The 14,208-nt window shown below is 45.5% G+C and overlaps 1 long non-coding RNA gene across 1 annotated transcript in view; it reads left to right on the top strand.

Moving 5' to 3' along the window:
* LOC144064906 (uncharacterized) overlaps positions 1–14,208 on the top strand; it is a 102,663-nt gene that overhangs the window by 72,209 nt on the left and 16,246 nt on the right. Inside the window, exons 5-6 of the long non-coding RNA XR_013296925.1 lie at positions 7,284–7,369; positions 12,205–12,300. This is a non-coding gene — a long non-coding RNA (uncharacterized LOC144064906). The remainder of the gene's footprint in view (positions 1–7,283; positions 7,370–12,204; positions 12,301–14,208) is intronic.

Below are 14,208 nucleotides of genomic sequence, written 5' to 3'. Positions count from 1 at the left end.
TAGACTGAATACTGCTTGCATTAGTTTTCAATTGTGATTTGGTAACGGAACAGTATCGGAAAAACATGTACACCATACACACAAAAATCAGGACCAGTACTCGGAAAACTTCCAGACTGAGTGTTTTTAAGCAAAAGTGAGAATTCCTTTAAAAAACGAACACGTCTTTCTCAGTCTTCGTATTTTCCTGCTTCTGTTACGACGACGACACCGTGGATTGCGTATCCAGTAAAAGTATTTACTTGTTGCCGCTGCTGCTTTTCGACACACATGCACACTCACTTGACACCGCAGTCGTCCTCCAGCCCAAAAATCTGACTGGAAAAGAAAAAAAAAGTCTTGGGAAAAGTGAGATCCAAAACTCTGTCTATAATTTAATGGCACCTCTCCATGAGGTTCTAGTTCTATCACAAAGGCCATAATAGCATCGTACTATGTGCGGAATTCGAGATGCACGTGGTTTTGATCAGCGCTCGCCGTTTGTACTCTAGCGTGCTTTTGTCCCTCTCTGCCATCTTTGGCGTTTCACCAAAAAACGCACATTTTGGATCCATTTGAGAAAAAAAACCTGAAACGCCTTGATGATGTCACTCTCGCACGACTTGTTGCCTTCTGTTTGTGCCCCTTTCGGTTCTCACAGTTTAGTCTGTTGGTGGCTTTTCAGGCCTGGGGGGGCTGCGGTATGAAAGGGATGGAGGGGGGACGGAGGGGGGCTCTGACCACAAGCTGAAGGCTTGATTACAGCCCTGGCACCAGAACAGAAAGCGGCGGGATGGGAGGCTGGAGGGTCTTGACTAAAAGCAGCTGTGGGGCGGCTGACGGGAGGGCGACGGGGTAGGGGGGGGCGCTTTAACTTGGGGGGGTTGGAGGGCTCAAGACCACTGACCTCAGCAGAAATGCACATGGAAGTGCTAAGATGTCCATGACTTGGCTCGTGCGGCGCTATTAATCACTTAAGAGCTTCCTGTTTGTACTTTGACGCGCGTTTTTAAAGCCATACGACGCTCAATCTGGATTTTGGCTCTTGGAAAATGTTGGATCAATGCAGCCAAGTTTACGGCTCAGATATGGTTTTTATCTATTTCCAACCAGTTTGCAGTAAGCAGGATTTTTCTACATATTTAAGGAGCGCCATCTTGATCCCGAATTGATGTTATTTGAAAGCTATTTGGCTTGCTCAAAGTATTTAATCTCTGATTTTTTGCTTGTTTTGTTTTAAATACAATCTTAACAGAATTTTAAGGTGCACTTTTTTGTAGACGTATGTGAACATTATTTTTAAAAACAAAGTCTTGTTCAAACTTGTGCATCGTTCTCCAAATGTTCAATCAGAATTCTAACCGCTTTGAAAAAACGGCTGATAGGAATCTTTTAAAAAGGTGATCCTTCTTCATATGCATATGCGCCACATGCAAATTTGCGGCATCTGCATACGGATATGCACAAGTACACATTTCAGCGTTATTCGCTCATGAAACGGGATGCAATTGGACCAAAGAGCTATCGACTCATCTTTTTTTGCGACTCGGTAACCCCTTGTGAAGCTTTTATCTATTCAGTGCAAATAGGGATACCAAAAAAAAAAAAAAAAACTTGATGGGAATAATGATGCCTCTTGAGGAGCTCCCTAATGGCAGCCAAGCATTTATACTTGCTAAACGAGCTTTTCTGCTCGCTCTGTTCGTCCAATCGAAGTTTTGGCACTCTCCTCGTCAGCCTTCTGGTCCGAGAGCTAAATTTAGAAGCGCCCTAATTGCTCTTATGTCAGCTGGAGTTTATTGTTGTTACAAAACCGGATAAATATGGAATCGGATCTGTGTCAAAAATGATTCGGACTAAAAATATGATGAGCAAAATGATAAACAAACCATCAGAGAAACTAATATATCTCAAATAAGTCTGTTTACCTTTTTTTACATTCTCAAAGCCAAACTTTCTCGCTTGCAGGTTTCATTATGCCCTGCAATTAGCTGGCAACCAATGGCGGCTAAACCCCGCCTACTGCCCATACCACCCTAGTTGCCCCCCGCCCCCCCCCCCTTAAAGGGCGTCCTGTCTGGTAGCCCCAGCCCCCCCTTGACATCCGCGTGGCGTTTGATCAAAGAAACGAGGGTCATCCTCCGAGGAACCAACGCCTTTGTTACTCGAGCAGGACACGTTATTGTTGTTTTTTTGTTGGCACGTTGCCGTCTTGGAAATCCAAGACCCCCGCCCCACGCACCGATACACCCCACCCGCCCATCATTCCCGACCTCCGATGGGAATCACGTCATTACGGCGTCGGCTGGCGTGTGTCGGGCGGCCTTCGGTGGCGTCGTTTGAGCTCGGCATGAATTTGGATGCGCCAAGACATCAAAGGCGCCATATAAATGCCTTTCTCTTCATGTTGTCATGCTATCTGCGAATCAGCCGCCGCCCCCACTCGCCGGCGCGCCACCCCCCCTCCCCCTCAGGGCCGGCCTTATTTACATTTTCAAATCTGCATTTTTCATATAGATCTGTCTGCCTCTGATTTTAATATCAGTGATGTTTCCCACGACACCTTTTGTTTTATTATGCATTATGAATTTCTTGCACTCTTACTCCGCCCTCTCTCTCTCTTTCTCTCTCACTTTCTCTCTCTCTCTCTCTCTCCTTCTGTCTCTCGCTCGCCGCCTCCCATCTTTTTCTAATCCCTATCCCCCCGCGCTGGCTTTATGAGTCCCAGCCTTGTATCGCGGGGAGGGGAGATTTATCATTTCAATCTCATTTCAATAAATAAAATAATCTCTCTTCTCCTGTACGTGACAGCAGCTAATAGTATTTTGTTATCGCCAGTGAAACTTTGCAGACTTAGTGCGGCGGGGCTCAAACGCTTGGCACGCGGCGGCGCCGGCGAAACGCCATCGCCGTGTCACCACGTGCAATTTACTCAGGTGAGCCCACGCGGGGCTTTAGAAACTTTTTTGGGAAACTAAACATCCATTTTGGAGAAATGGTAAAATAACAAATTCAACAAAAATCAAAATGTTGATTTAACACAGAATTAATAGCCAATTTTAATTCTCATATCACAGATTTTGATCTGTCAAAGTCAATCAAATAGTAAATAAAATGCTAAACATGTGTTTTTTTTACACCCGCCAATTATAAAGTAACAAGTACACAAAGAAGCAACTTTATATTTCTGGAAACTATTGAATAACTAGTTGATAGATGTCCCTGTTAATTTTTTTTCATGACACAACCTTCTAATGCAGGGGTCGGGCAACAAACAATTCATATTTTCCAATGTTATTCCTTGTGAGCCATACTACGAATTTAAAAGTTTTTTTTTAGTAATTTCACCACTTTTAAAGTGAAAAAAAATCAATATTTTTTAAAAGATTCTTATACTGTTGCTAATCAATGAGAGGATGCATTCCATAAGAGTCTACTGCAAAAAAAAGAAGATTAAAGCAAAAAAAATGAAGATTAAAGCAGTTCTAAATGTAATATCTCAGTTCTGTCAACAGCGATTTCCATATTTTAGCTCACGGGTTGGCAACGAGCCAGATGCACCCATCAAAAGAGCCACATGTGGCTCCCGAGCCATAGGTTCCCTACCCCTGTTCTAATGGGTTGCAAATGATTATGGAAGCCTCCCATCTTTTGCTTCCCAGTTTGACCTCCTCTCCCAGTGACTCCCGTCCGGCGGACCATCAAACGCCGCGGGGAGGGAGTGGCACGCACCCCGCGAGGGTCCTCGGGCCGCTCCGGCTTTTTTTTTTTTTTTTTTATCTGCCGGCTCTTGTAAAAAAAAGCGCGGCGCTGTCAGGCACGCGGCCGGCAGAACAAGAGCAGCCATCAAGACGACAGTTTTATTTTAATTGCTATCTCCCCTTCCCCTCGCGGTCCTTGGTTTCCCCCGTACCCCCCGTACCCCCGGAGCAAATCAACAGCCAAAAATGTAAAAGGACTGACAGGAAAACAATTGCGTTTCAAATTGAACTCCCCGCAGAGTGTGTTCACTTCCTTAACCTGACATCCTCTCTTCCCCGCACACGGCAGCGGAGGAGGCGGGCGGAAGGCGGGCGACGGACGAGGGGTAGGGGTTGGCGGGAGAGGGGGATCGGGGGGGCCGCTAGACCGTCCTTTTGAATATGTGTTTTCTGTTTATCATTAGCTGACTGGGTGCTTCATCATTCGGCGAAAATCCCTATCTGCCGAACATAAGGCCGAGAGACAGCGGGGAATCAATCTTTTGTGCTTGGGCAGATAAACACAGGACGCAATCAGGGGGAGACGGAGCGACGGAGCAGGCCGCGGGACTCACGCCGCCGGTGATGGATGGCGGAAGTGAAAGTGTCAGGATGGCATTATGCAAATGGGGGAGGCATCCGAGCATCGCCCCGGTGATTATGGGAGATGGGAGAGCAGCCTGTGGTCCCACTGGCACCCGGGCAGCCATTTCTTGCCGGGGTAGGTTAGGTAGGGTAGGGTGGGGTGGTGGGGGGACGGGTGGGGATGGGTAGGGGGTGCCGCTGACGGAGGGAGGGAGTGTCACGCTATCATTCCCTCGCATGCGCCTCCCCCTTTCCCCCGCCGACTAGAAAGAGGAAGAAGAAGAAGAAGAAGAAGTCTATAGCTAAAGGAGAGAGAGGAGAGACACAGGTGTCATTTACGGAAACAAATGACCGCTCGCCGTCTTCCTCCACGAGGGGGGCGCGCCGCCGACAATCATCCATAATCAGATCTAATCAGCCGGTCCCAAGGAAAAGCTCCCTGCACTGTTGGAAATCAACTTTGGGTCACATAGGGTTGGTTGGGTGCTTGAATACAATTGCTTGGTTGGGTTTGGCTCGCAAGGCTAATTCATTTAGGGTTTTGGTCTTTTTGCTTCTTGTTCCTATTTAGCTGCTTTGGTTTTAAATTGTGTTGCCGATTTTAATGTGATGTGAAGCACTTTTGATACAAATGCCCAATGAAATAGACCAGGGTTGGGCAAACTTTTCGGCCCGGGGGCCACATTGACTTTAAAAATTTGACATACTCATCTGGGATTTATGGGGTGCTTTCTTGGTTTTCATCAGACTAAAGGTCTGTTCACACACACATGTCGAGCCAAATAACACCAGAATCCTCTGTGCCATCTTCTGGATGTTTGGAAATTTGGCTGCACTTATTGAAGCCTAAAACTCAGAGACTTTCAGGGAGTTGAACTTGTCACATTGGAGATCAATCAGTTCCAACTGCAACTCCTGTGGAACCATTTCGGGGTCTTGTGAGAAAGGACATGACACCAGCTGTCAATTTTTCCAAAATCACAAAACCGACGGCAGAATTGCTCATGCAGGTCATCCAATAATTTCCTGTATTTTGACAGCATAATTTAAAAAAAAAAAAAAAAAAAAATTATAATAATTTGGACAGTGTCGGCGGGCCGGATTAAAAGGCCTAACGGGCCGTATATGGCCCGCGGGCCGTAGTTTGCCCATGGTTGAACTAGACTGTTCTTTGAGTTGATTGGGTAAAGGCAGAGGTGTCCAAACGACTTCAAAAAGCGCCGCCGTGGGTGCAGGTTTTTCTTCCAACTAACCAAGCAGGTTTCTTCTAAAACATCAGAATGGTGAAAAGGGGTCCCCTTGTTTGATTGGAACTGTTTGGACCCTTATGGGTTAGGGCAATTGAATTGTTTGGCTAGTTTGGGCGGTTGCTTCGTTTAGGTTGCTTACTGGCTTGGTTGCTTATTTCATTTGATTGGGTTGCTTCTCAGATACCCATCTAATCCGAAACGTTCTGTCCCAAACATTGTCCATTAAAGTCCTATCATGTGACCCAGCCCCCCCGCCAGCACCACAATGGCGCCATCACTTTCACGGCTCCCGTGCACAATGTCAATGACAAGTACGCGGGACATAATGGCCCCGGATGCTACTCGTATTCAAATGAGAGTCACGTCAGGTACCTGAGGGAGCATCCTCGGCCCAGAGGGGGGATCCATCCTCGGGTCCCCGCTGTACCATTACTGCGAGATTGGATGAAGATGGAGACGTAGAGGGAAAAAAAATGAGCTGATGGGGGACAACGCAAGGAGAACGCCGCCCCCCCGTGACGTCTAGGTTACCGGGCCAAATTAGCAGCCAGACTTTGACGAGGCCATTTCTTCCCCATCAGATGAGTTTGGGTTTTTTTTCGGTGGCCCTTTTTTGGCCATTTTGTTTTGTCCTCCGGAGGGGACGGTGGCAGAGGTGCCCGTCGTCCTCCACCTCCCGACGTCGTCGCGCCAGACAATAGCGCCGGGTTCCGCCTGATTGGATCCATTTGCATTGGACACCTCCTCTGCATATTGATTGATGGGTTTAATCAGCGAATCAGGGGGAGCGCTCAGACATCAATCTCTGTCAGGCCCCTGCCTTTCTTCCGAGCCCGTGATTCCCTGCTAGGACTCATCAAGGGAAGCAAGTTTAGACAGAGAATGACAGAGGTGGCGAGAGGGAAAAGAGATAAAACACTAAAAGAGAAAAGATAAAAAAGAGAGAAAAAAATAAATAAGGAAGGCGTGTGCATGAGGATGTGGAAGGGGAGGAGAAGCTATTAGATCTCGGATGGCTTGTTCCGATTGGTCCCGTTCGAAGCGAACCAGCCGGAGCATAAAAGAAAGCCTGTCCGACTATGAAAAGGAGTTCGGGCCGTCGGAGTGTGGAATCATCCGCCAGATTACATTTGTGTACCCGTCGTTAATTGATCACGTGATCGCATTAGGACCACCCCGAGCAAAATGCGACGGCTGGAAGTTTTTCACTAGGCGAATCTCCGTTCAAATGAGTTGGGTTTTGCAGGCCCTATCAAAGAAAACACAGATGTCTTGGCATCCCTTCCGAATCATAAGAGTCCTTTTACAAGGTTGAAACAGGTTCTCCCAGTCCTTGGCTAACTTTTCCAATGAAAGCTGTTCTTGTCCATGTGCTTTTATTATTATGGACACCTGATCAAGGCTTGCTCAAGACCAGGACTGGCTCAAAACTGAGTCAAGACCACAACCCAGAGTATATTGGGAGTGAGGACTAAAATCCAACCGAGTCCTTCAAAATACACATTGAAACCAATATCGATTTTTTGAATTTAAAATAATAATGCCGCTTCAAAACAAAAAAAATATACATTGTCTTTTGGTAATCCTGTTTTTCTACTCTCGCAATTTGAGAATCGATGTTTTTGAAACAATCATTCTACGTCATTACAATTCTTCACTTGTGTTCATTCAAAGCCCGGTGACAAAATATTTCGCGTTTTAATCCAAATCTTTTCTTTTGTCTTTTCAGCGTCTTACTTTTAATTGACTTTGTGCTGCCGCCGTAATTATCCAGCGAGAAGGGAGCAAAGGATCTGACAGCTCAAGGTGTCACAGGTAGGTTCACTTTTCTACGTTGACACGGGGAAGGCGGGAAAGGTCTTTGTGTATCCCCTGATGAGACGTACAATGGCAATCGCAACTCAATTAACACTTTCTATATATACACAAATCTGCCGTACACACACAGACACACACACACACACACGAAGCCAAACAATTGGGTGTAATACAAGCCTCGAGCCTCTAACCGATACTGTGACTATGACAGCTTTAACTGTTGTTGGACTTGTGAAGACACACGGAGACAAAAATCACAGTGGGCGGAGCCATTGTTTTATCAGACCTACTAGTTACTATTTACAAAATGCAATTTTTTTAAACACTATTTCACAATAATGTAACCTTGAATCAATTCAACAAGTTCTTAGAAGACGTTAAATGTCAGTTAAAAATGTCTTTTTAGACAAAAATCACAGTGGGCAGAGCCATTGTTTTGTACTATTTACAAAATTCAATTGTTTTAACATTTCACAATAATGTAACCTTGAATCAATTCAACAAGTTTTTAGAGGACGTTAAATGTCCGTTAAAAATGTAATTTTAGACAAAAATCACAGTGGGCGGAGCCATTGTTTTATCAGACCTACTAGTTACTATTTACAAAATGCAATTTTTTTAAACACTATTTCACAATAATGTAATCTTGAATCAATTCAACAAGTTCTTAGAGGACGTTAAATGTCCGTTAAAAATGTCTTTTTAGACAAAAATCACAGTGGGCGGAGCCATTGTTTTGTACTATTTACAAAATACGATTTTTTTTTAACATTTCACAATAATGTAACCTTGAATCAATTTCTTAGGGGACGTTAAATGTCAGTTAAAAATGTCTTTTTTACCCCACTGAAACTTTTCTAACATCCCCAATTGTCAAGCCAGTCGGATGGCGACCATTCATTCTCCCCGATTCCTCGCTAGGTTTTAAATGCGTAAAAGCAAATACGCCCGCGGCTAAGTAAATGACGAAATTTAAGGCTCAGCGCCGGCGTGGCTCCGACGGCGGCGGCGGCGGCGTAACAGTCAGTAAAAACAAAATCATAAACAGTCCATGAAGTCAAACATTTGTTGTTTTATTTCCTCCATTAAACTCAAATGACTTCCTGTGCGAACGTGGACGTGATGCAAAGGGCTGCGTAATAATCCCGCTCTGGAGAAAATAATAATAAAAAAAAGGAGGAAGAAACTTTTAATATCGGCGCTCTTAATGACACCGCACGCAATTAGAGCGCCAGCATTTTGTCCTTTTTTTCCCCGCTCTCGCCGCCAGTCACGGCAAAACAAATAAAGCGTCTCGATTTAGAAACCTTATTAGACTTTAGAGTCCCTCAGCAATTAAAGTATTACACGTGAAGTGCCTCGGAATTCTGCGGTGGTCCACGCCTCGCTGGTGGTCCGCTCGTATGCCAACAGATGCGGTGGTCGGCGTCTAATCGTTGTGGAGTGGGAGGCTGGCAGCGATCAGTCGTAGAATATGGTTGTTTTCACTAAAACACGTTTTTTTTTGGTTGTCATTGGCGATTTATTGCTTAAAATTATGAGGAAACAAGACTGAAAATATGATTTTAAGTTTTTAATAGACATTTAATCCAAGGATTGGGATTTTATGAACACCTACTACACTTTGGGTTCATCCCTAGACACACTTTTACGGATTTAGGTTCTCTTTCTTAAAATTTGTATCACATTCATATGATATATCAGTTTTTATCGAGAAAAAAATATATCAAAATCAAAATATTTGTCCGTGTAGAGTTGAGTATTATTACATGGGGCTGTAATCAGTCTTTATTTCTGTTTTTACATATTTTAATTTCATTAATTTTTATTAACATTGTATTCACTTTATATAATTAGAAAAAGGGATTAGATCCAACTATCGCGAGCAGCCCCTCCCACTTGACACGGATTGGCCGTCTCCGGTTGCAAACGTCGGGCAAAGAGTTTAATCTCGTCGGTCCGATAAATTGGCATCTGAAATTTCCCGATTTGATGTCTTATCAAATGACTTACCCGGAGGAAATGATTGGCTGCCATTGATGTGGTTTCACTTAGCCCCAAACACGGCGCTCCTAATTGAATGATTAGCTTTGCGCTATCTTCCCCTCGACCGCTAATTGCGCGGCGCCGGCCAGAGGAGGACGCCTCGGCGTAAATAAAATCATAAAAACCATAAAATATCGATATAATAAAAGTAATAAAGCTGATTCATCTGGATGTAATTGAATAACACCTTGTGATAATTGGTGATCATTAACAAGAAGGGGCGTTCATGTGACAGGCGGAATTCAATTTGTTTGGGAGAAACAGGTTTCATAGAAAAGGGGGGATGTAGTGGAGTAGTGGAGGTTGGTGTGGCTCGCAGTGAAATGGTTTTGGGTTCAAATCTTGGATTTTTTTTCTTCATTTTTCGATTTGAGACAAGAGATAAATCTCAAAAAATATTTTGAAGCTAACTTGTGGTATTTTGTATCTAGATTTATAAATGAAAGAATGGGATTTCAAATGAAAACATCAGTCGTCACCATTATGAATTCAAAAAGAAGTAGCATAGAAAATACATGGAGATTACAGGATAGCCACTAGGGGGGGTGCTGAAGCTTTATTGACACGCGCTACACGTGCACACACACACACACATTTGTGCGTGTTGCAAAAAAAGTGAATGTGATCAGATAGCATTAGCACCTTTTGATCTTGAATCTCCTTTGTAGCAATCGGGGTCGTTTGGCTCACACTCGCCCTTTAATTCCTCCCTGGCCATGTCGGGTTGGGGCGGTAAATGTGTGTGTGTGTGTGTGTGGAGGGGGGGGGGGCTTCATATCAATATTTGGCGTTGAGCGTTGAGCCCTTCCAGTGGATTAGCCTTCGCCCCGGCACGTTTCTTTTGGCGGCTAGCCAGAGCCACGAGCTTTGATAACAGGTTCTGTCTTGCTCCCGTGCGAGCTCGTGTGTTCATCAGGGAAAATTCTGCCCAAGCCAAGAAGGAGCGGGACGGTGCCCTGCGGGATGCCACGCATCCGACGCTTATTGGGGGTGGAGGGGTTAGGGCCTCCCATCTACTTGGAACTGCTATGCCAACATGATGGATGATTCGCCAGCAAAATAACGTGTATGTCGTTTGTCTAATTGGACAAGAGCGCAGAGAAGACCAGAAAGAGCGGATTTGGGGGACCAGTCCATTTAAGCTGGAGTCCAAGAGTCCGTATTTGATTGAATGACTACATCCCAATTGTACATGATGCAATATTGAAGGAGGAGCAAGTCAGAGTTTTTTTTTCTTCCTCTTGAACCATTTTAACAGAGTGATTCATATTAAAACACCATTTTCAAAGGAATTTTTTAGCACCCCGTCGCTCAAGAAACGAAAGACAATTCAAAGTTCCCCCGCACCCAAAACGTGTTCACTTGATACTTTTTGTCAGTTCTCGTCGGAAATTTCCTCGGAGCAAAAGGCAAATCGCTATGGACTCCAGAGTTCCACGTCACAAACCAAGGAAAAGATGATTGACTAAAATTCCAAGCCATTCATGTTTGACGTCAGACAAGGTTCCCCATTTAATAGAAATGGGGAGCACTGACTCCGATCCCATTGGCCGCGACCATTCGCACTTGGCGGAATTTCCAATGAGGCAACGGGGTCAAGACTGGCGAATTTGAGTCAAGTCAAGTCATGTGATTGGAAACAACTCACCTCTGCCCACCCACTCCCCATCTCATCCCCCCCACATGTCATAAAATAACATTGTGATCTAATGAGCAAATGATACATTTTCATGTTCAACATACGGGAGCAGCAGTCCATCAAGGAGATCTAACCACGCGCTGGAAAATTTACATAACGTGAATACAAAGTGGGTCATTTGCCAGTGGAAGCATTGTTTAAAAAAAAAAAAAAAAAAAAGGCGTGTTCGCCAAGGCTTCCTCCCTCCCTCCCCGCTCACGTCCCGCGTAACGCAAACGAAACGCCCGGACCATTTGACTTGAACGAGGTCCGTAAAGGAATCATTATCCCCGTGACCCCCCCGAGCTATTAATTCCATCTCTGCAGACAAATTCATTTACATGAAAGCTCGCTCCCGCGCACATTTGCGGGCCCGCAGGTGAGCGCCAATCTAACCCAACATTTCACGCGATATTAGCATTCCTCGCCGCCCCAGAGTGCCATTAATAACCGCCCCCCCCTACTCCAAAACCCTGCGCCGACCCCCACCGTGACTGAAGGGATCAACATGTTTTAATTACGCCGCCGATTTTGCACAAACACGGCTAGTAAACAGGACGGCGAAGTCAAACGCGCAGGCCGGGAGGGGGCCGGACGGCTCGAGGCGGTGCGGGGGTTGGATGGGTTTGGGGGGGGGGTTCCATATGAAACGACATTTGGAAAAGGGGGGGTGGGCGGCATGTCCGGGCACGGCCGTTTTGGTCTGATCCACCGCGCAAGTGTAGACATCAAAGTAGGAAGGGGTTGGGGGGGCATAGGGGGCTGGAAATATTAAAGCTTGTTAACTTTGAACACATCTGTTTGTCCATCAAAGCAACATGCTTGACTTTTATGGGGGGACTCATTGACGTCCTTCAAGGTGAAGTACGGTAAACCCCGTTTATCGTAGGGCAGACCAAACGTTGGCGTAACAGACGAGTTAAGAAGAATTATTGCTGACGTTGACTCATTTTAACTTATTAACCCCAAAAAACAAGTCAATACAGTATTAGGAAATAATATTTTCTTTATGTGTTGCTGAGGTTGACTCATTTTAACTTATTAACCCCCAAAAACAAGTCAATACAGTGTTAGGAAATAACATTTTATTTATGTGTTTGTGTCGTAGGCGGCGCGGTGGAGAAGTGGTTGGCACAACCGCCTCACGGTTCGAAGATCACGGGTGGATTCCGACCTTCCGGCAGTGGAGTTGGCGTGTTGAAAAGTGAGTCATGAAATATCAGTCCAAATGTTTTAAAAAGCATCTTGACAGATGAATATGCAACCCAAATCAATAGAAATAGATTTCAACCCACACAAAAAGCTGACATGGCTCCAAAATGAATCGATGGATGAAAATGAAGGTTGCGCTTCTTTTCAATTAGTTTTGTAAACAGATAAATCTGTTTGAATTCATTACTTTGATTCGCAGTAAATGCTTTTTGTTTTTAGATTGCTGGGTTTAGTTTTATTTCATCCGTTGATTTTCCATAACCTTGATGCTGTCTAAACGCTAAAGTAAGTGGAAGGTTGACACTTTAGTGACTTGTAGAAATGTGGAGTAAAAAGTAGCCTTTTTTTTTTTTTAAACGTTTACCTGGTTGACCCGGCCTGCCCGGTCAAGTTCAGCCTGTTGAAACACTCCGTATATCCGTGTATGCGTGTATGCGTGTCTCCCTCTATTCTCAGACACAACTGACAAGTCTGCTTTCAGGCTTCATTCCAGAGTCTCACACAAAGCTGCTTTTAAGTGCGTGCGTGTCAAAGGTGTACCGACACGCCAAAGGTTGGAGAAATGCGTGTACTGTAACCTGCCGGCACGCAGGTGTGTGTTACTCTTTCTGGGGGAGGCGGGACCACGAGTCCGGCCGGCCCAGTCCCATTCCGAGGCCCCGGTGGTGGGTGGGAACGCCGCCGCGGCTTTTTGTTTTGTTTCGGGCAGATAAAGGAAGCTTGCGTGTGTTTTCGTGGCCGCGGGGCCGCCGTGCTCGTCTTTGGCCGCGTTGCGTGGGGTAGACGAGGGGGTTCGGGGACGGACACACGGGAGAGTTACTCGCTGCGGGGACGCAACCGTCTAACAGCGGATCGTCTGACACCCGAGGAACGGCCGAAAAGGGGCGTGCGTGAGGCGTTTAAGGAAAGAAAGGTCCACGAGTCGGCTCGGGTATCCTCTTCGCTGTGGTTCAGTGTCAAGCGTCAACTCCCCACAATGCAACGCGGTCAAAGACGGGTGAACTTGCAATGCCCTCGCCACCCGTCTGACCTTTTTAGCTTCCAGCCGAGACCGCGTTGATTGAGCCCCCTTCAGGACAAACAAAACGTCTCCATACCCCCCGCACCCCCTCGTGAAACCTGACCCACTCGTCAAAGTGACGTGTTTTCACCTGAGATTCCCTTTTAGATACGACTGGCCCACATGGGAAAAGCCGGATCTATTTTCCAACGTGTAGTTACGCGTCGGGGTAATGTTACGGTAATTATAAAGCCGTAAAAAAACGAGCAGTCCGCAAAACGGTCGTGGTGTTGAAAACGAAACGAACCCCGTTATAGCGTGTGAAAAGGGGTCTCGGTGAGGGGACGTTGTCAAACGGCGCCACGGAAGTCGCTTTCCCGTGAGACCGCCGCCGGTTTGATGGCCACGCCTTTTAATCTGGAGACACGCCCACCAAAGTCTGGCGACGTTGCATAGAACAATTTATCCAAAAATTGTGCAGTATTTCCTAATAGAGGTTTGTTTTAGGTTGCCGGTTTGGAACCAAACTAATGTAAAGTGAGGCATTCAATTGTTTGCATTATTTAAAAAAATTACATGATTGATCAATATTAGAAGAAGCAAAAAAATATAGATGATCAAAATCTGTAATAGCATTTATAAATAACTCCAAATGTAAGTTCAAACAATTGACTTTCTTAGCACGTGTCAACACTTTTTAAAGCGTGTCAACGTATATTATGGAGAACAGGCAGCGTCCAATTAGAAAGAGTCTAAGTGCGCCTCAATTAGCCGTTCCCCTTTTTTTACGCGGCGTTCCACGCTCAATTAGCGTCTGCTAACAGTCGCTCAGCCACTGTGCTCGGGTTCAAAGGTCAACCTGGACACGGGCCTCAGGGCTGTTTTTCTGTTTTAGGGACC

The sequence above is a fragment of the Stigmatopora argus genome, chromosome 19 (assembly GCF_051989625.1).
Source record: "Stigmatopora argus isolate UIUO_Sarg chromosome 19, RoL_Sarg_1.0, whole genome shotgun sequence".
Taxonomy (NCBI): Eukaryota; Metazoa; Chordata; class Actinopteri; order Syngnathiformes; family Syngnathidae; genus Stigmatopora; species Stigmatopora argus.
Note: the sequence above shows the minus strand (reverse complement) of the source record. Positions and strands in the feature narration are given on the sequence as shown.